This window comes from Amblyraja radiata, chromosome 5 (assembly GCF_010909765.2).
Source record: "Amblyraja radiata isolate CabotCenter1 chromosome 5, sAmbRad1.1.pri, whole genome shotgun sequence".
NCBI classification, from domain to species: domain Eukaryota; kingdom Metazoa; phylum Chordata; class Chondrichthyes; order Rajiformes; family Rajidae; genus Amblyraja; species Amblyraja radiata.
Window position 1 is genome coordinate 48,977,369 of NC_045960.1, and position 23,896 is coordinate 49,001,264.

Below are 23,896 nucleotides of genomic sequence, written 5' to 3' on the forward strand. Positions count from 1 at the left end.
CCCATGTTAAACTTGTTTTACACTTTGAGGCAACCCCCTCACCCAGCCACTCTGTGGCTTTACAAGCTTTCTGTTATCTCCAGTTCTGTCAAAAGGTGCTCAAACTGAAATTTTGACTTTGTATTTCTTCTCACATATGCAGCCTGATCTACAGACTATTTCCAGATTTTTTTTTTAAATGTTGTTTTAGATTATCAGCAACTGCAGTTTTTTTTCTTAATTTTCACCTAGTTCAATATCGATTAGTGTGAAGTGATAGAATGTATAAAGGAAAACAGGATTTGGCTGCATTTGCTTGGCAATAAAGCTTTAGTACAGGAACATAGCTCACCAGAAGCATGTATTTATAGCACAGTTTAGTTTCATTTCATTTTTACATCCCTAGTATTTGCTTTATTAAAAATAGGATTAAATTGCAAGCAACAATCTGGCGTTTGCATAGAGGATACTAAATGCAAGGAAGTATTGAGATGTTTATACAAGATATTGAAAGACTATGTTTGACACTTCAAGCAAGTACTGAAGTACTGGTAGTTTCTAGATGACAGACACGAAATGCTTCAAATTATAGTCATTTTGCAGAATTCAGAATGAATGAATTCCTGGTTCATTATAATCATCTAGATTGACGAGCGATCATTTTCCCTAAAGTTCCCTTGGATTTTATCCAGATATAAAAAACTGCAGATGCTGCAATCTGGTGCAAAACAACATTGCTGGAGGGACTCTGGTCAGGAAGCATCTGTGGAAATAAATGTTTTATTTAGTTTGTAAATGCAGCATTGAAACAGGCCCTTCTGTTGACCTAGGTCATACCAAGCATCAATCACCCGTTCACACTAGTTCTATGTTATCCCACTTTTGTATTAACTCCCTACAATTTAGGGACCATTTACAGAGGCTAATTCACCTACAAACCTGCACATCTTTGGGACATAGGAAGAAACCCACATGGTCACAGGGAGAAGATGCAAACGCTACACAGGGTTAGAATCAAACCTGGGTCTCTGAGAGGCAGCAGCTCAACCAGCCGCACCACTGTGCCACCCTTGATGGACACACACATTTTTGATTGGGACCCTTTTACATGACATTACCTCCCCAAGTAGCTTCTAAGCAGTGTGTACACAGGGTGCAGCAGGCTTTACCTCTCCAACAGTGGTCTGTAAGCTTGCATCATAGTAAGACTATCCAAGCCGAGCTAAATGTAAATTTAGTTTTAGGACATCACTGAAAATGGGTTTGAAGAGTGTGGCCTGCCAATATTCCACAACTGTTCATTCTAATTCAGACAAACATTGATGAATATAAGGTATTTGTATCTTTCTCAAGGGTAAATTCCCCCATTTAACTGCCATTTTCTGATAAACACCTTGTGTAAGATTCCAACCTGTAAAGGCACTCCTGGGCTTTGTATCGGCTCAGTAAATGGCTGCACCTTGTGAAGTGATATCAAATTTAGATAGTTTACAGATTGATTCTTCGGCATAGAGTCATGGCAATGGAGAGTGGACTTCTTGCAGATGTGAGTTGGGTGTGAAAGATTATTAAAACCATCATAGGAGGTATTATTTTTATGTCTAACCTATATTTTAATTTGGGGTCTTTACATCATAGTGTTTAGTTAGTTTTAATTTAATTTAGAGATACAGCATGGAAACAGGCCCTTCAGCCCACTGAGTTTGTGCTGACCAATGATCACCTATATACTAGTTCTATCCTGTGGACTAAGGACAATTTACAGAAGCCAATTAACCTACACTTAATTACACCAATTAAAATGCACGTCTTTGGAATTTGGGAGGAAATTTAGGCCATTTCGAACGGAGATGAGGAAAAACATTTTCACCCAGAGAGTTGTGAATCTGGAATTCTCTGCCTCTCTCTTGTGGCAGCTGAGGCCAATTCTCTGGATGCTTTCAAGAGAGAGTTAGATAGAGCTCTTAAAGATTGTGGAGACAGGGGATATGGCGAGAAGGCAGGAACAGGCTACTGATTGTGGATGATCATCCATGATCATATTGAATGGCGGTGCTAGCTCGAAGGGCCGAATGGCCTACACCTGCACCTATTGTGTATTGAAATTGGAGCACCCGGAGAAAACCCACACAGTCACAGAGGGAATGTGCAAACTCTGTAGAGTCGGCACCCTAGGTCAGGATCAAACCTGGGTCTCTGGCGCTGTGAGGCAGCAGCTCCACCACTGTGCCACTGTGCTAGAGGTCCACCTAAAATGGTGAACTAGTGGACGTCCAGGAAACAAGGTCTGGTTCCCTCAGAAGCTGCCGACCAGCACCAACATCTGTCATAACAGCTGGGAAGAAATTGACCCTGAATCTGGCCGTATGCGTTTTCAAACTTCTGCACCTCTTGCCTGATGGAGAGGGTAGAAGAGAGAATAATTGGGGTGATGTGTGTTGGAAGGAACTGCAGATGCTGGTTTACACCGAATGGACACAAAATGCTGGAGTAACTCAACAGAACAGGCAGCATCTCTGGATAGAAGGAATGGGTGACGTTTTGGGTCGAGACCCTTCTTCAGACTGAGAATCAGGGGAGAAGGAGACACAGAGATAAGGAAATGTAAGGTGTGAACACCAGATAACAAAGTGGATGCTGATCGAGGAACATGTAGAATAGATCGTTGCTAGCTAGGAGAAGGTGACAACAAAGCATACAGAGATAAAATTTAATTAGGGGAACAGTCAGACTGGTCGGAGAACAGGAAAGGGGGAAGGATAGAGATAAAGGGAAAGCAATGGTTACTTGAAGTTAGAGAAGTCAATATTCATACCGCTGTGGTGTAAGCTGCTTAAGTGAAATATGAGGTGTGGTTCCTCCAATTTTCACTGGGTCTCACTGACAGCAGTGGTATGGGTGGTTCTTGATTATGCTGGCAGCCTTGCCAAGGCAGCATGAAGATTCAATGGAGTCAATGGGAGTTTGGTTTGTGTGATGGTCTGCACTAAATCCACAACTCTCTGCAATGTCTTGGTTGTAGTTGTTCCCAAACCAGGCTGTGATATATTCTGATAAAAATCCTTCAAAGAGTCCAAACTTGTCAGCATAGATTTAGACAGGTACATGGAGAGAGTGAGAGAGAGTCACACACAAAATGTTTCAGTTTTCACTAATTTATTCCTGACCAAAAATTCTGGAATATCTCCAGCCAACCCTACATTCAGAAGTGCAGGAAGGAACTGCAGATGTTGGTTTAAACCAAAGATAAACCGAAGATAGACACAAAAAACTGGAGTAACTCAGTGGGTCAGACAGCATCACTAGAAAAAAGGAATAGGTAATGTTTCGTCTTCGAAAAGTCACCTATTCCTTTTCTCCAGAGATGCTGCCTGACCCGCCAACTTTCAGAAGACTAGCTTAAAAAAAACATTATTTTATTACTCAACAAAATCACTATCTAATTTCACTTACTATTCATTATGTGTTATGATCTACGCTATGTATTTGAGTATATTTCACAAAATGTGCAGCATCCAAAAGGTATCCACATTTCAAATCTTACATGCAATAGTAATCCTTATTATACATAAAAGATGGTTTGAAACAATTTCCTTTGAAACAATAAGATAAAGGAAGGCAGCAAGAACGATTGCCCCGATCTTGTACTATATGACATGGACAAATGTTGCATTTGGCATTTTAGGCCTATGTTTTGCTCCAGTTTTCACACTATTATCATCACATGTTAGATTGAGGACACCAAAGTACATTTACTAAATGATTCACAGCCAGTAAATAACACAGGCAGAATCTGATCAGATGACCTAGTCGTGTCTACCTCATCATTTCACAATATAGAATTACACCCAGTGCCTCTCAGTGTCGATGTGGAGACTGCAAAAGATGATCTTCAGCTGCTCCTTTCCTTCAAATGAAAATATTGCTCAATATGTAAGGTTTGCGGATGACCTTATGTACCGTTTCTTCAGTGTAAACAAATCTTTAAAGAACTAGCTGAGAATGAAACAGCTGCTTCCTTTAATAACATTGAGCCCAAATTTTCCGCTAGCGCCAAAATAAGTTCTTATTGTGGATGATAGAACATAGCAGATGAACTGACTAAGTCAGGAGATTTATTCATATGATAGAAACTTCCTTCTTTCCACCTCTGACAGGCTGATCTTTGTTAAGGGCTTTGGAATGGATATAACAATAAATCTCAGAACCCCAGGTTAAGTAGGACAATTTCATCCATGACTTCTGCATCCAATGGAAACATAGAAAATAAGTGCAGGAATAGGCCATTTGGCCCTTCGAGCCAGAACCGCCCTTCAATATCATCATGGCTGATCATCCATAATCAGTACGCTGTTCCCTCTTTCTCCCCAAATCCTTTGATTCCATTAGCCCCAAGAGCTATATCCAACTCTCTCTTGAATACAATGTTATGGTGGATGTTCTTTTGGCAAAATACATGTTTGGCTGCTGTTTATGGGCAGAACCAGGACTCAGTCTGATAATCTCCAAACCCAAATTACTGGCAAACTCTTCAGAGAATTCCCTCCTCATGCAGAAACCCAACAACTGTGCAATAACCCCAAACACAATCAATTTCATTGTGCATGGAGCAACACACACACGCTGGATTCTCAATCAGAGACCATTCTGACCAAACTACCATTCACTGTGAAGGTTCTGCCCTGGTTTAACTTTGTAAAATGCAAGTCGCACACTTAATTGCATTAAATTCCATCCCTCAGCCCATTTACCCAGCTGATCAAGCCTGCTGTAATTTTTGATAATCATTGTCACTATCTATGATACCACCCACTTTAGTGCCATCTTCAAGCTTCCTAATCTTGCTTTGCACAATCTTATTGAAATTATTGATATACACCACAAACAGCAATGAGTCCAGTGCCAAAGCCTGAGGCATGCCACCAGTCACAGGCCTCCAATCTGAAAAACACCCTTCCACCACCGCTCTTTTCTTTCTTCCAGAAAGCCAGTTTTGTATCCTATTAGCCAGCTGTCCCTGGATCCCATGCAAACTAGCCTTCCAGAGCAGCCTACCATGCGCAAGTCCATATAAATAACATCTAGGGTCTGAAGACATGCTGATTGTCCCAAATCAGCTCCTGTCTATCCAAGCACATATATATCTTATGCCTCAGAATCCTCCCCAGTAACTCACTCGCCATAGATGTTAGGCTCCCTGTTGCCTTTTTGACGGATAAAACATTATCTGCAGCACTCACAGGAGAAGTTTGCTGAGCTGCCCAATACATCTCCACTGAGAGGCAATTAATTATTTGTTACATCAATTCTCTGAAGTAGGATCTTATGATATGAAAAGCGACAGGTCTGTGACCTTCATAAGGGCATGACAGGCCAAAATTACTTTGCTTAAAGTGGTTTGAAATGTATACTCAATGTTAAAACAATGAGAACGATGCAATTTTCTATTTATTTTTTGTCTGCTAATTAGAGTAGGCAGTACAATAGTGAGATATACATTAAAGCCTTTTTCTCTGGAGTGTCAGAGGCTGAGGGGAAACCTGATAGAAGTATATAACATTTTGAGAGGTATATATAGTTTAGACAGTCAGAACCCTTTTCCCAGGGTGGAAATGACAGACCCTACAGCCTGAAGATGAGAGGGAAGACATTTAAAAAAAGTGATGTCCAGGGCAAGTATTTTCTAATGTTGGATGCCTGGAATGTGCTGTTGTGATGGTACTGGAGGCAGGTATGATAGAGGCATTAAGATAGGAACATGGATATGCATGGAATGGAGTTATAAGGACATGTACAGGTAGAAGAGTTTAGTTTAGCCTGGCATCATGCTTGGCAAGGATACTGAGCCATTATATGAGGTAAGTGAGATTACATTATCTAAACATAGATACATAGACAAATAGGTGCACGAGTAGGCCATTCAGCCATTCGAGCCAGCACCACCATTCAATAATATCATGGCTGATCATCTAAAATCAGTACCATGCTCCTGCTTTTTCCTCCATATCCCTTGATTCCTTTAGCCCTGAGAGCTAAATCTAACCCTCTCATGAAAACATCCAGTGAATTGGTCTCCACTGCCTTCTGTGTACAGCAGGTACAGCAGGCAGTGAAGAAAGCGAATGGCATGTTGGTCTTTATAACAAGAGGAATCGAATATAGGAGTAAAGAATTCCTTCTGCAGTTCTTGCTATTGAGTGAGTGCAGTGTAGGTTTACAAGGTTAATTCCCGGGATGGCGGGACTGTCATATGCTGAGAGAATGGAGCAGCTGAGCTTGTATACTCTGGAGTTTGGAAGGATGAGAGGATATCTCATTGAAACATATAAGATTGTTAAGGGCTTGGACACGCTAGAGGCAGGAAACATGTTTCTGATGTTGGGGGAGTCCATAACCAGGGGCCACAGTTTAAGAATAAGGAGTAAGCCATTTAGAATGGAGACGAGGAAACACTTTTTCTCACAGTCTGTGGAATTATCTGCCTCAACAGGGCGGTGGAGGCAGGTTCTCTGGATGCTTTCAAGAGAGAGCTAGAATGGGCTCTTAAAAATAGCGGAGTCAGGGGATATGGGGAGAAGGCAGGAACGGGGTACTGATTGGGGATGATCAGACATGATCACATTGAATGGCGGTGCTGGCTCAAAGGGCCAAAAGGCCTACTCCTGCACCTATTGTCAATTGTCTATTGTGACAAAGAATTCTACAGATTCACAACTCTGAGTGAAGAAGTTTTTCTTCATCTCAGTCCTAAATGGCCTACCCCATATTCTTAAACTGTGCCCCTTGGTTTGAACTCCCCCACCATCTAGCTTCATCCTCCCCAATTATAAATGAAAACAAAATCTACTAGCAAAAATTGTGCACCACAGTTTTACACACTCTTCATTAAGTTACTGCGAACAAATTTGGGCCCCATATCTGAGGAAGGATGTGCTGCCTCTGGAGAGGGTCTAGAGGAGGTTTACAGGAATTATTGGGTTAGCATATGATGAGCGTTTGACAGCACTGGGCATCTGCTCGCTGGAGTTTGGAAGGTTGAGGGGGGACCTCAATGAAACTTACAGAATAATGAAAGGATGCGGAAAGGATGTTTCCACTGGTGGAGAGTCTAGGACCAGAGGTCATAGCCTCAGAATTAAAGGACACTCCTTTAGAAAGGAGGCGGGAAGGAACTTCTTTAGTCAGAGGGCAGTTAATCTGTGAAACTCATTGCCACTTACGGCTGTGGAGGCCAAGTCAGTGGATATTTTTAAGGCATATATAGACAAATTCTTGATTAGAACGGGTGTCAAGGGTTATGGGGAGAAGGCAGGAAAATGTGATTAGGAAGCAGAGATCAGCCATGATTGAATGGCGGAGTAGACTCAATGGGCCGAATGGTCTAATTCTACTCCTATAACTTGTGAAGTTGGACACATATTGAACACATCCTCACAGAGTTAAGTATCATTTGAAATATTTTATCTGATCTTTTGTACACACTTTCATTGTGTTAGGTCTGAACAACTATTTTTTATGATAGCAGATTAATGAACAGCAAGTAGATGCCAAGGAATTCTGTGCTACCTACCTGTCTGCTGATGGGAAACACACCGGGGCATTGAGCAACTACAAAATGCTCATCTTCCAAGGGCATTGATCTACTGTTTCCTTCCTTATTAATAATGCAGGTATCCTGGACACCTGCCCAAAGATCATTACTAGCTACCACAATGGTCAGTGATGTACAGTGATTTTTTGAATGAGATTTCATGTTATTTGTGGAAATCATTAATTTAATGATTAATTTCTTGCCATGGAAAGAACTTTGCCATCTGGAGACATTTTCTGACCAGTAAAAAAAAAGACGAAGTGCTAGAGTAACTCAGAGTGAGTCAGGCAGCATCTCTGGAGATCATGGGTAGGTGACATTTCAGATTGGGACTTTTTTTTTCAAACTTTCTGTCTGATGAAAGGGCCTGACGCGAAACGTCTGTCTGAGGATTAATCCCGACTCAAAACATCACCTATCCATGTTCACCAGAGATGCTACGTTGAGTTACTCCAGCACTCTGTGTCTTTATTTATAAACTAGCATCTACAGTTCAGTGCATCTCTTTCTAACTAGTCACATTCACTTCTACTGAATGAACTGAATGCATTTTAGATGGATGCTCACAGAGCATCTGCACTTGGTCAATTGGAAAAGAAAAAATGGAGGAAAGCTTTCCTTAACAAATCCAGATAAAGAATGGACGAGTCCATCCATGGCCTGAAAATGTGAGAAATTCGACAAGCAAAAATGTCAGTGAACTTGTAGCCGCTCCAATCAACTATTCTTGCTGATCAGAATTGTGTGGGTTTTGAAGTGATAAAAGACAAAGCATCATTTGATGCAACTTAGATTTCAGAACTGAAAATCTGGCAACATGAAGAAAATAGCTGCCTGTAAAATATAAATAAAATAAATAAATATGTGGCTCCCACAGCAACAAGTAATGCTTGATGCAAAATGCTCAATTGTGGAATGAAACATGTAAACCAGCCAGGATTGCCTCTCCTGTTCAGAGACTTTCGAATACTTAAGGGCCTGTCCCACGAGCATGGACTCCATGCGGCAAGCGCGACCTAAAGGGCCGGTCCCACGAGCATGCGCCTGCATTCAGCAAGCGCGACCTAACGTGGTCGCTTGAGCCGTATGGCCTCGTGGGGCCGGTCCCACTTCGATCGCCGGAGCCGTATGGAGTTGTGCGGAGCTGGTCCCGACATCGCGTGGGGCTCCGAAAAACTGACTGGGTTAAAAAATTCCGCGCGGCAACAGCCTGCCGGCCCGCAGCCGCCTCAACGCCGTACGCACCGCCTCGACGCCGTACGCCCGTCGGACTTCGCTCGAATTTCACATCACTCACTTGACCTCTGTGCGTACGGCGTCGAGGCGGCTGCGGGCTTTAGGTCGCGCTTGTCGCATGGAGTCGCATGCTCGTGGGACAGGCCCTTAAGGCCAAGCTCAAATGTATTGTTCCATGTGATCTGTGTTCTCTCTTCCTCCCCCTCCCTTCTCTCCCCCTCTCTGTAAGAGTAAACACTCTTTAGTCAGAGGGTGGTGAATCTGTGGAATTCAATGTCACAGACAGCTGTGGAGGCCAAGACAATGGATATTTTTTAAGGTGGATTTTGAAAAATTCTTAATTAGTGATAGTGTCAGGGGTTATGGGGAGAAGGCAGGAGAATGGGGTCGAGAGGGCAAGATAGATTAGCCATGATTGAATAGCGGAGTAGACTTTATGGCCTAATTCTGCTTCTTTAACTTATGAACAATAACAGTAAAACAACCATACAGCAGCATCTGTCCTCCAAAAAAGAAAAAAGAAATAATATAGCACTCATTAAAAACAAAAGTTATGAGTGTTTTTCATATAATACCATTCCAATTCAAAAACAGAAACAATTCTCTGAAAAAGGTGGATTACCGGTATATTCTATCAGCCAAACAATGCAAGGATGGTTATGTTTGACATCTTTATACTCTGAAAAATGAGGTGTCACTCTCAGCTGCTGCAAGATGAAACCAAGGAGGTCTTTCCTGGTTCTGTTTCCCAGTTGTAAATTCATGCTGTTTGCACAATTAAAGCACAGTTATTGATGGAATGCACCACCTTTGACCTTTTTGTTATTAGCAACTTCCTTCACTCAAAGCACTTCCTGTGATAGAAGTTCAGCTGTTGAGAGTTTGGTCAGTTTATATGGTGTCGCTTCTGCATTCTGACTCAAGGGCAGGAAATACACCCCATGAGCGGTACCAGGAAACCCAGGTTCTGCTTTCTTGTACTAATTGTCATATCCTACTATGGATATGTTTTATATGGCAGACTAAATTTATATTTTGTATTGTGCAAAATTAGTTACTGAACAGAATTGTTTTTGTAAGCACATTCGTTTGGCCCAATGGTTAGGCTTCAATGTGTTTCAAACATCACAAAATAAATGAGTATTCTTTTCTACGTGCTAAATGTGGGATGTAGCATATAAAACTGAGATTCCAAGTTTGGTTCCGTTGAAGTTAAATGAACCAAATTTCAGAACAGGAGCTCAAAGAACATCTGGTAACACACCAGCACCTTTTAATGTAGCAGAGATCAATTCTTTACCCTTGTGTCTTTTATGCATATGCAATACCACATTTTTTAATTCACAATTCTAAAACAAAAACAAAACATATATATAGCTCATGGGTTGTGAATATAAACTGTAAAGGGGGAATTAACAAAAAGCAACGTTTTCATGTTGCGAGTTGTGAAATGGAGTGCACTGCCCAAAGGCTGGTGGAATCGGATGCAACACTATCTTGCAAAAAAGGGATACTACCCTTGACTTGTGTATTCCCGGACTTACTGCTCAATGGTAGAGCAAACAAGGGTGAGGTATTTAAGCGTGTTTACCATGAAAACCCTCGTAGAATATGTAAGATGTTTTGAAGTGAATGCACAATGGAATTATGTTGTTATTGCCTCTTGAAAGCAAATACCCCATTGAACCATATAACTCGCCTTTCCAGTAGCAAAGAATTTCTCAGACTTTGTATTTTACATCATCCCACATTATTACATTGGGATGGATAATTTTCCCATGGAAATCAATTTCCCTTCTAGATGACAAACACTCTGAAAACTGAATATTAATGATGTAACTTTCATATCCAAGGCATTCCACCTTAGAGGAAAATACAAATGAAAACGCAACAGCCAAATAGCATAATTTCTGGAGTTGTGGAATACTTTATATTCACCTGGGAATTGCAGGAAAGTCCAGAGTTTAATATTTCTTTGGATCAAAACACAAGTAATGCAACAGGACTGTGCCTACATCATGTGCTCTAGTTGAGTGGAGCTGGAACTAATTCATACGTACTAGCTTTCAGCCAAATTAATGTCACACTTTCAACAGTAACAACACTACAGCCAACATTCATGATTTGCTAAGGAAGAGTGAATTATTTACATTTGACATAAAATTCAAAGAAAAAGGCTGGAAGTTTGCTTTGGCTCAGCAATGCTTAAGGCATTGTACAAAAACTTCTCCATGCTATAATCCACTTCTGAAATTCTGTTCCATTTGACTCAATGTCCCATGTTTCAGAAACAGCTACAATGTGAGATCAATTCCATGTTGCCTCTAAAGTGTTACCAATTAGAACACATCTTTAATGACAAGCTCTTCACCATGTTGATAATTTTGATTGGCTACTTCTTAAGTTAGGACCACTACCACCACAATGGAAATTAATTCAAATGTAATATACAAAGCTATTCCATCCATCATTACTTTTCCATCAGTCATTACTTTTCGATTGTGAGGCATTCATTTAAGAATACTAGAACTTGGAAAATATGACGTCATATGTGGCCCTTGTGGCTAAGGGGATCAGAGGGTATGGAGAGAAGGCAGGTACGGGATACTGAGTGGATGATCAGCCATGATCATATTGAATGGCGGTGCAGGCTTGAAGGGCCGAATGGCCTACTCCTGCACCTAATTTCTATGTTTCTATGTTTCTATGATTATCATCCATACAGACAGCTTTAATGATTTACCTCGAGCATGAGATAGAATACATTGTTTTTAATATTGTTTGCTAACGTGAAAAGCAAAACATTAGAGTACCAAATATAGCTCGTTTTCAAAAAAAGCATTCCTGTAAAGCATTGAGAGCTGAGATTCCGGGTAAAGGGCCGGAATTTTGCCCCAACTTGATGGGCCGAATGGCCTAACTCTACTCCTATGTCTACTGAATTTAAATGATCAGTGAAAAGCTACTCAGATATGAAGAACATCGAGAGCAAGGAGATGGCCACAAACATCCAAGCACCAAAGCAGGGGTGGGTGAAAATACAAGATAATACAGTAAAACTCCAATAATCTTTCACTCTTAGGATTTACATGCTGAATTGACAAAATATACTATTGAATATTATTCCCTTTGGAGCAGAATATTATTATTTTTTGTGTGTTAAAAAGATGTTATGCTATTGTACTACAGATTTGCCAGTGAACTGCCTGAGTTTAAAGGCAGGCACTGCAAACTAGGCCATCGTACATTAAAGGGAGTGCAGGGGATGGGGCCCCAGTGAGTTTAAAAAAGATCTGCAGGAAATGAGGTCCGGGTGAGTCTAAAACGAACAGGGTGTCTCAGCGAATTTAAAGAGAGTTTAGGAAACAGAGATTTTCATGAGCTTTAAAGTGCAGGGAGAAAGGCCCCAGAGATTTTAAAAGGGGGTAGAAAATAGAATCAGGTAAAGCTGATGCCATATCATCAGGATTTCTGAACAAAGGAAAACAGATTATTTGGAGAAACAAGTAACAGATTATTTATTTTAGTGTACCATTGAATGCATGTGCTTTATCTGTGCAATGTTATATATCTAATTTATTTAATGCTATCTCATGCAGTATTCTGATCCAAGCCATAATCCAACACATCAGAATGCCTTGAAAAGCATTCGGGCCAAATATCAATTATGAGAATCTTTCACTCTTTTGGATAGTGCTGTCTAGTTCTGTAAGCAGTCAGCCAAATGAAGACAAGAGAATTTGCAAAGCAAATTGCCGCAGGGCATGATACAATCAAAGAAAAGAGAATGAAGGAACATGCTGAGTAATAATATAGAATAGTAGTTATATCTGTGTGAGAAATCTTCTATACCATGTCTCCCTTGATGTACCATAATAACGTAAAACATTGGAGAATGCAATTAAAACTCTTGTGCTCCACCATTCAATGGTTCATGGCTAATGTTTGACCTCAGTGCCTATTTCCTGCATTAACCCCTATGTCTTTCGATACCATAACTAAAAATCACGAACCAAAAATGCAAAGTGTCTTAATGGTGCAGTATCATATATCAATCATATCACTATATGATACTAATAACATGTTTAATAGCGGAGTCAGGGGATATGAGGGGAAGGCAGGAATGGGGTACTGATTCTGGATGATCAGCCATGATCACATTAAATGGCAGTGCTGGCTTGAAGGGCTGCATGGCCTACTCCTGCACCTATTGTCTATTTAAAAAAGTTAGATCATCCCCATTTACTACTTACAAAATTCTAGCCAAGTACCATGCATCTTAATGCTAAGTTTTTGTGACTGTGTACTCAGTTTGTAGTTGTCGTGCTTCAACACTCTACGCCTCACACGATATGGTGGCATTATGATTATGTTTCTGGTCATGCCATCCAGAGGTTGGATCTAATTTCCAGTTCAATGGGAGGTTAAATTCCACCTCAGCAGTTACAAACATTTTATTCAGTTACATAGAACAATACAGCACCGAGAGAGGCCCTTCAGCCCACATGATGCCGGACATGATGCCAAGTTAAAGTAACCTTCTCTGCCTGCATAAGAAACATAGATACACAGATACATAGACAATAGCTGCAGGAGTAGGCCATTCGGCCCTTCGAACCCGTACAGCCATTCTATGTGATCATCCACAATCAGTACCCCGTTCCTGCCTTCTCCCCATACCCCATGATTCCGCTAACCCTAAGAGCTATATCCAACTCTGTTTTTAATGCATCCAGTGAACTGGCCTCCACTGCCTTCTGTGGCAGAGAACTCCACAAGTTAACAAATCTCTGGGTGAAAAAGATTTTCCTCATCTCCGTTCTAAATGGCCTACCCCTTATTCTTAAACTGTGGCCCCTGGTTCTGAACTCCCCCAACATCGGGAACATGCTTCCAGCATCTAGCGTGTCCAATCCCTTAACATAGAAACATAGAAACATAGAAAATAGGTGCAGGAGTAGGCCATTCGGCCCTTCGAGCCTGCACCGCCATTTGATATGATCATGGCTGATCATCCAACTCAGTATCCCTTCCCTGCCTTCTCTCCATACCCCCTGATCCCTTTAGCCACAAGGGCCACATCTAACTCCCTCTTAAATATAGCCAATGAACTGGCCTCAACTACCTTCTGTGGCAGAGAATTCCAGAGATTCACCACTCTCTGTGTAAAAAATGATTTCCTCATCTCGGTCCTAAAAGTCTTCCCTCTTATCCTTAAACTGTGACCCCTAGTTCTGGACTTCCCCAACATCGGGAATAATCTTCCTGCATCTAGCCTGTCCAACCCCTTAAGAATTTTGTAAGTTTCTATAAGATCCCCCCTCAATTTTCTAAATTCTAGCGAGTACAAGCCGAGTCTATCCAGTCTTTCTTCATATGGAAGTCCTGACATCCCAGGAATCAGTCTGGTGAACCTTCTCTGTACTCCCTCTATGGCAAGAATGTCCTCCCTCAGATTAGGAGACCAAAACTGTACGCAATACTCCAGGTGTGGTCTCACCAAGACCCTGTACAACTGCAGTAGAACCTCCCTGCTCCTATACTCAAATCCTTTTGCTATGAATGCTAACATACCATTTTCTTTCTTCACTGCCTGCTGCACCTGCATTCCTACTTTCAATGACTGGTGTACCATGACACCCAGGTCTCGTTGCATCTCCCCTTTTCCTAATCGGCCACCATTCAGATAATAGTCTACTTTCCTGTTTTTGCCACCAAAGTGGATAACCTCACATTTATCCACATTATACAATTAATAATTGTATATGTTTCTATAAGATTTCCTCTCATCCTAAATTCCAGTGAATACAAGCCCAGCCGCTCCATTTTTGCATCAAATGACAGTCCCGCCAGCCCGGGAATTAACCTTGTGAACCTACACTGCACTTCCTGAATAGCAAGAATGTCCATCCTCAAATTAGGAGGCCAAAACTGGGCACAATACTCCAGATGTGTTCTCACCAGAGCCCTATACCAAAGTCCAGGTACAGTACATCTCACTGGCTCTAACTTGTCCATTTTAGTTGTTACATCTTCATAATATTCCAGAAGATTTGTCAAGCATGATTTCCTCTTCGTAAATCCATTCTGACTTCGACCGATCCTGCTACTGCTATCCAAATTTGCCACTATTTCACCTTTGATAATCGACTCCAGCATCATCCCCACCACTGATGTCAGGCTAACTGGTCTATAAATTCCTTGCTTTCTCTCTCCCTCCTTTCTTGAAAAGTGGAATAACATTAGCTACCCACCAATCCACAGGAACTGATCCAGAATCTATAGAACATTGGAAAATGATCACCAATGCTTCCATGATTCCTGGAGCCACCCCCTTGAGTACCCTGGGATGCAGACCACCAGGCCCTCGGGAATTATCAGCCTTCAATCCCATCAGTCTACCCAACACCATTTCCTGACTAATGTGGATTTCCTTCAGTTCCTCTATCACCCGAGATCCTCTGTCCCCTAGTACATCCGGAAGATTGTTTGTGTCCTCCTTAGTGAAGATATAACCAAAGTACCTGTTCAACGTTAGCCATTTCCTTGTTCCCCATAATAAATTCACCTGCTTCTGTCTGCAATGGACCCACATTTGTCTTAACTACATACCCCTTCATTCCCTACCTATCTAAAAGCTTCTTAAGTGCTGCTATCATATCTGCTTCCACCACCGCCCCTGGCAGCACATTCCAGGCATCCACCACTTTTAAATAAAAACTTGCACATCTCCGTTAAACGTTGCCCTCGCATCTTAATGCTGTGCCCTCTAGTTTTTAACATTTGGGAAAACTCCGGGGAAAAAGTTTTGACTTTCTACCCTATCTATGCCAATTCATTAAATAAATCTAGAAACATATTATTAGTAAGGCTGACCACAAAATGTCAAGATTGTCAATACCAACTCCTGTCAGTCTTTTTTATGTGACCCCCAGATCCATAAAACAGTGTAGCTGATGGAAAATACATAGCCAGCCCCTCACCAGCTTGACAACATTATTGGGAAATTTAGCAAGTGTAGCTCTCTGAGGTCCTCAAGAAAATATATCACAAATACATCTATGGCCTCAGTACAAATGGCCACTGCTCCCTGCCTGTCCATTCAAGTAGAACATGCAATGTATGATTAATGTTGATGCCAGTGTATTCATCAGTTTTGGTGATCATTGTGTTCACTGGTCATTGTGTTCACTGGTTTAGGAGCAAAGCCATCTACCAGAATGCAAGTAGTCTATGGATCTCCTGTGTGGGGCAACTAATGTAGTTATTGCTGGGATGGGCCAATGCATTCATTAGTACGTAGTTCATGCACTCACTGGCTGACTGGCTGACTGGCATCATTTTCTATTTCAACAAGCAAAAGTTAAAATTGTTCACATGCCTTCTTCAACCAGTTGGCATTTCTTCCATCTAGCATCGACACATTTATAGAATTCACATCATCTTGAAGAATAGTGATATCTCAGGTCATTCACCCCTCTGAACTCTAATTCTCATCATCCATGAGTTATACTCCAAGAAAGAGTGATACAAATTATACGTAACTCAAGTGTGGAATGCTCATCCAGATGAATGAGGGGGAAATACATATACTTAACTAGAACGAGACTTTCCTAGATTCAAGTGCTGAATATGTCTGCAAATTACTTTCAATTCCCATGAGTTTACCACCCATGTCTGATGTTAGATTCCCATCTTAATGAAAGGGATGTATGCAGAATCATAGAATTGACTGATTCTCAGTAATGCAACATATTTCAGCAAGATTTGAAATGAGTATGTACTCTAGCTAGATTGAGATGAATATCATTAGTCATATAGCACAGAAACAGGCCCTTTGACCCAACTTGCCCATGCCGACCAAGATGCCCCACTTACACTAATCCCATCTGCCCGTGTTTCAATCCAATCCAATCCAACTTTATTTGTTAAGCACTTTAAGACAACCAATGTTGACCAAAGTGCTGTACAGAAGAACAAACAAGACATCATAAACAGACAACATAACAGAACATAACATAACAGCTCACATAAGGCGCATAAATCACATATGAAATACAACAATAAATCAAAAGACATAAAACATGAGCAAAAAAACAATAACCACGCAACAAAGCAATCAAAATAAGAAACCAAACCAAGCAAATAAAGTCGACATCTTACTGGGTATCAAAGGCCACGGAGAAGAGATGGGTCTTAAGAAGAGATTTAAAAACAGACAGAGAAGAGGCCTGTTTAATGTGGAGAGGCAGATCGTTCCATAATTTGGGTGCCGACACAGCAAAGGCACGGTCCCCTCTGTTTGGTCTCTATCCCTCTAAATCTTTCCTATCCATGTCCCTGTATAATATATTTTTCATACTATTATAATATCTGCCTCAACTACCTCCTCTGGCAGCTCCTTCCATATACCCACCACCCTCCGAGTTAAAAAGTTGCCCCTCAGGTTTCTATTAAATCTTTTCCCTCTCACCTTAAACCCATGTCCCCTGGGTATTGACCCCTACTCTGGGTATTATTTTTAAACAGTTTTCTGACAATAAACAGCTCTCACCAAATGTCAAGCAGGCCAGTGTGTGCAATATCATTGAACAATCTGGAGCTATGCTGCATCAGCATCCAGATAAGGCACATCTTGATAACACTCTCAGTGTCCAAAGTCTTACAGTTGTAGTAGGAATGTAGATATAATATTTGAACACTAAAATACATACTTTAAATAATTCATAGCATCGTTTCATACAAAAGTTACTGAATAACTTTTTTTTCTTTCCATTGTTGTGACATTTTAGGAAATTTGATTTTATTCTTAATTTGTTTTTATATCAGTATCTGGAAAAACCAGGAGCTGCCTCCCAAGCTTTATTTTAACTGATCCCGTTTGCTCCGTTTGATCTGTCTACCCCGGTCCACACAGTTCAGTTGAAAAGCTGAAGCACCAAATCCCCACACCATTCACCAAGTCGTTGCCAGCAAGACTTACATTCCACTAACACCAAGAATTATCGAAAAAGGCTTAGAAGTGCAGTCACTATTATTATTTAGAAAAGGCAATAGCAGATGTGAGGACAGCAAGTTTGCAGAGTCAACAATAATCACTTTTGGAGGGATTTCGACCAAAAGACAAACATTGACTAGAACAGCAGAGACCACTGCCTTCCTCTTCAAAATCAGCAACTTCTGCATTTGGCTGACTCAACTAGATTAGGTTTAGTTGTAATAAAGCATTCAAAGAACAGCACAAGTTAACCTGTTACTTTGAAGAGTCAGCTAACTTTGTTTGTGCTCAGCCATTTTAAGTGGGAGCCATTCGAAGTAGAGGTTCATGTACCATCAGTTTAGAAACATCAGACACCATATAATTTCTATTGCTCCCACTCACTACTACAGCAGCATTTGTGCCTTAACACTGCATCTCCCACAACACTCAAAGCCACCTTGTCTCATCGTCAGTGCATATTTCTCAGTTTCACTCATCCAGCAGCATTTTATTACATTGCCTCTGGATCACTTGCTCTTTCATTATTGCTGCACTTCCCTCAACATCATTTTAACACCATTACAAATCATTTGAACTTTATTACAATACCCCTTCAGTAAGTTTTTTTTTGTTTAATATAAATTTTGGAATCAAATGACAGTTTTGTAGCTACAGATGGAAAATGATTGAAATATTATTAGCAAATCTTTATTTTTATTGGAAATTCAATTTAAGATATATTGAATACATTTACCCGTCATATTATTTTGTAATTTTACCATAAATCATCTACAAATACTGACAGGTGCTGCCTAGCAACCAACTGTTCAATTAAAAAAATTGCTAAATTACATTACCATGTGGTGAAAATTAACTTTATTGTCTTAACTTTTATCACCAGTAAAAAAGGTCCAGAATGTACATTGTATCAACTTGTTACTGTTCCCATCAAAAAACTCCCAACCATACATCAGTCACGAGTAAGACAAAGAAAATAAAATCTAATAAATTGTATTACATTTTTCATACCCAGACCAAGTCCTTTACTATTTTACAACATTGTGAAACTGCAATACATCTCATAGCTTTTGACACAATGCATGGAATATGATTTGCTGCCAAGCATTACCACTTCACAGTAAAGGCCACTGGCTCTCTGTCTGCTTACATTTACATGTGCAATGTCTCACGTACCTGATAATAGCTTTAAAAAGATTTAGAGATCTTAAATTTACAGTTTTTCTCTCCGCAATCTTTTGTAGACTGGAATGGACGATGGCCATAGACACAAATGGACTTCCTCCCCCTTCAAAACTCTTTGAAAATTGTGAAGATTGAAAAGGTAGGCTTGAATAAGGAGGGGACCTCTCTCCACTTGCTCACACCTCCCAAAACTTTAGCCTCCCATGAAACACAAATGAAGCCAAAGCCATGCTTCACAAGGTGGGATAATCATTATACTTTGTTTGGAGTGTGTTTGTGACTTCAGATCAGCAAAGATTATAAAACAAAACATTATAAAGTGTGTCAATAGAACCTGCAACCAGTTTTGTGAAGTGAACATAATGCGAGATTAGGTTTAAAGTGAAAACAATACAAACTATATCAATTCTGTGATTTGTTCTTCAAAGTGTTGCAACCACTTCACCCTGTTCACACACAGTGTGGAGAGTTTTAATTTTTTTCACTGGCTATGTGCCCCTCTGAGATATGTTTATTTTTGTTAGGTTGAACTGCTAGGTTGAACTGTTGTTTTGTACTTTTAAATAGCTTCTTGTTTATTTATTAATTAATTTAAATTAATTGGATCTTAGCTTTGCCTCATTTCAAAATAGGAATTGATCATTACCAGTGTTAATCAGTACACAGGGAGGAATATAAAGTAAATGAATGTTTGGCTGGAGGAATTGTGTAAAAAGCAAGGTCCCAGAAAAACAGGGACCATTTCTGAGGAGATGGGACCTCAACAGGAATGAAATCACCATCTCGTGAGGTACCCGAGACTCGAGGATAGCTAATGTCCCTGGTTCAAAAAGGACAGAAGGGATAAATCAGGAAGTATCAGATTGACGAGCCTTACAGCAGTGGTTGGTAAATTGTTGCAGAAGATCCCAAGTCTGTCCAATCGCTCCCTGTAGCTAATAGTCCCCTAATCCAGCCATCATTCTGTTAAACATCAATTAACTCAATGGTGCTGTAATGATCCCAATAGGAATAGTGTTAGGACCAGAGAGGGTAAAAGTATCACAAATTTTCTATGCTTCTGGTCCAATGAGGAAAGCTGGATCTGGATATGGATATGGGGAATGAGGTGAGCTAATTCCTCTAAGTTTTGGTAAGGGAACTTTCAGGAGAGAGTTATCGTAACATCATCAGATTTAAGTTAATTGTAGAAGGAGAAGCATCAGTCCAAACTAAAAATTAATTGGAGGAAGGCCATTTGTCAAATGGGATGAGAGTGGACATAGCTCAGGTGAACTGAAGCCATAAAGTTGATGGGTAAAATTATACACAGTCAAGGGGCACCCTTTCACAGATGTACAGTTCAAGGGGCACCCTTTCAAAGATGATTCAGATGTGGTTGAGACACATTGTCTGATGGCCAAAGCAAGAACAAACAAATCCAGTGTAGCATTTGACAGGTGTTTTGAAACATCAGCAAGAATTAGACAGATTACAAAATCTGGTGAGATTTTTTTTTAAATGAGAGGCAAATACTGCATCTGAACAAAGATTAGCAGTCAACATAAATAGGAATCCTGAAGTATTAAAATAATTAGAAATGGATGGCTGATCATAAATTAAGTACATTTACTGAAACCAGATAATGTGCATCCTAGGATTCTGAGAAGACATGGGAGGAGATTGTGGGGGCATTGACCATAATTGTCTAATGCTCTTGGATATGTGGATGGTGCCAAAGGATGACAAATGTTACTCACTCCTTCATAAAGGAAGCAAGGGTAACCACTTTCACCACAGGCCAGGCCAATGTTTAATCAATGTCTCCAGGCCTATTAGCAACATTGATCCAGGATATAATCAATTGCCACCTGCATGAAAACTGATTAATTAATGCAAGCCTGTGCAGATATATAGTGAGGGTAAATAACATTTAACAAACCTGATAGAACACTTTGATGAAATAACAGGGGGATTTGGGAAGGTTATTGCAGTCAATGTGTATATGGAAGATAGACACAAAAAGCTGGAATAACTCAGCAGGACAGTCAGCATCTCTGGAGAGAAGGAATAGGTGACGTTTTGGGTCGAGACCTTCTTCAGACTGGTTAGGGATAAGGGAAACGAGAGATAAAGACGGTAACGCGGACAGACAAAAACCAATGAATGAAAGATATGCAGAAAATAACAGTGATAAAGGAAACAGGCCATCGTAAGCCGTTTGTAGGGTGAAAATGAGAAGCTAGTGCAACTTGGGTGTGAGAAGGAAAGATAGATAGATAGATAGATAGATATAATTCATTGCCACACAACCAGGGTTGGTGGAAATTTGGGTTGTCAGCAGCAGTACAATGATAAAGAACACACAATAAAACTGTAACACAAACATCCACCACAGCATTCATCACTGTGGTGGAAGGCACAAAAATTTGGCCAGTCCTCCTCCATTTCCCAAGAGAGAGAGAGAGGGAATGCCGGGGCTATCTGAAGTGAGAGAAATCAATATTCATACCACTGGGCTGTAAGCTGCCGAAGCAAAATGTGAAATGCTGTTCCTCCAATTTGCATTTAGTCTCACTTTGACAATGGAGGACAGAAAGGTCTGTGTAGGAATGGGAAGGAGAATTAAAGTGTCCAGCAACCGGGAGATCAGGTTGGTTCACGTGGGCTGATCGAAGGTGTACCACAAAACAATCGTCCAGTCTGCATTTGGTCTCGCCGATGTATAAGAGTTCACATCTTGAACAACGGATACGATAGATGAGGTTGGAGGAGGTGCAAGTGAACCAGGCAGAGGTTCACTTGCACCTCCTCCAACCTCATCTAGGCAAACCTGAAAGGACTGTCGGGGTCCCTGGACAGAGACGAGGAAGGAGGTATAGCGGCAGGTACAGTGGCAGGTGTACTCCTTCCAAAGTCCACAATCAGTTCCTTGGTTTTGCTGGTGATGTCAAGAGAGTTTGTTGTCATGTGTCCCAGATAGGACAATGAAATTCTTGCTTGCTGCAGCACAACAGAATATTGTAGGCATAAATGCAGAACAGATCAATGTGTCTATATACCATAGACCATATATATACACATAAATAAACAGATGAAGTGCAATAGGCTGTTATAGTTTAGAGTTTGTTTGAAGTTGTGGATAATAGTCTGATGGAAGAAGCTGTTCCTGAACCTGGATGTTGCAGATTTCAGGCTCCTGTACCTTCTACCTGATGGCTGCGGAGAGATGAGTGTGTGGCCAGGATGGTGTGGGTCCTTGATGATGTTGGCAGCCTTTTTGAGGCAGCGACTGCGATAGATCCCCTCGATGGTAGGGAGGTCAGAGCCGATGATGGCCTGGGCAGTGTTTACAACTTTTTGCAGCCTAAACCCCCCCGTCCCCCAGTCCCCTCCATATTTTAATAGCGAGTTCCATGCCTGCTCCATCAGACCTCACCAATGGGCTCACCGATGTTTTGTACAGATGTAGCATAGCATCCTGATGTCTATACTCAATCTCCTGACAGATGCAAGCCAGAATGTCAAAAGAACTGTTCACCACCCTATCTACCTGTGATGCCATTTGCAAGGAACTATGTACTTATACTGCTTGTTCCCTCTGCTTCATAAAACTCCCCAGAGCCTTGTCATTCACTATGAAGGTCCTGCCCTTGTTTGACTTCCCAAAATGTGACACTTATTTGAATTAAACTCTATTAGCCATTTCATAGGCCACTTGCCCAGCTGATCAAGATTAGTTGGTTAGTAAGTTTGCAGATGACACCAAGATTTCTGTGGTACATGAAAGATATGCAATTAATGCCACGACTCTTAATGGTATTGATGTATGGGAGCCCCCCCAAGTTCATAGCTCTTTGAAAGTGGCTACACAGGGTAGATAGAGTGGTAAAGAAGGCATATGGAATGTTTATCTTCATTGGTCAGTGTATTGAGTTTAACAGTTAGAAAGTCATGATGCAGCCTTGGTTTGGCTGAATTTGGCATATTGTGTGCAGTTCAGGCCGTCCTGGAAGGATGTGGAGGTTTTGGAAAGGATGCTGTGGAGGTGATTGGATGAGGGGTATTAGCTACAGAGCTAGGTTTGTACAGACCTTGATTATTTTCTCTGGAACACTGTAGGTGAGGGGACACCTGATAGGTATATAAAATTATGAGAGGCATTGACAATCAGAATCTTTTCCCAGGATGGATATATGAAAATTGAAAGGGCATGACTAAGCTGAAAGTATAAAGGAGATGTGCGGTGCAAGTTAAAAAAAAATTTGAGGTGGTGTCTGGAACGTGCTGCTGGTGAAGGAATCGCTTATGATAGTGGCATTTAAGAGACTGTTGAATAGGCACATGGATTTAGAAAATATAGAATACATAGGAAAATAGGTGCAGCAATAGGCCATTCGGCCCTTCGAGCCAGCACTGCCATTCAATATGATCATGGCTGATATATATGCAGGGAATGGAGCGATATGGAATATGTGCAGACAGATAAGATTTGGTCTTGGCACCATGTTTGGCACAGACATTGTGGGCCAAAGGGCCTGTTCATGTGCTATATTGTTCTGTGTACTGACTAGTGTTTTATAAAGGATAAGTAACTTCCTTTAACTTTTACTCTATCCCGCTAATTACAATGTTTAAAGTTTGTCTTTTTCAACACTCCTCTTATCTTGCTTTTCCCTTTCAAGGATTTACATGAATATAATCTACAATGTACTTCAGACACAACAAATATTCATACAGAATGGACATTTTTACATTTGACTGTGCCTTCTGAGAATATGATCAGAACTACATCAGATCATGCAAAGTTTGTCAGAAATGTTTGGGCACACAAAAATATACATGTACCAAGCAATATGATCTTTCAAGCAATATGACCCACAATGTTTCACAGGCAAGTACCTAGAGAAAACTATCACATATAGAGT

At 40.8% G+C, this 23,896-nt stretch overlaps 1 protein-coding gene across 1 annotated transcript in view; it reads right to left on the reverse strand.

Annotated features, from left to right (window-relative positions):
- cep85l (centrosomal protein 85 like) overlaps positions 1-23,896 on the reverse strand; it is a 246,642-nt gene that overhangs the window by 222,149 nt on the left and 597 nt on the right. The window lies entirely within an intron of this gene.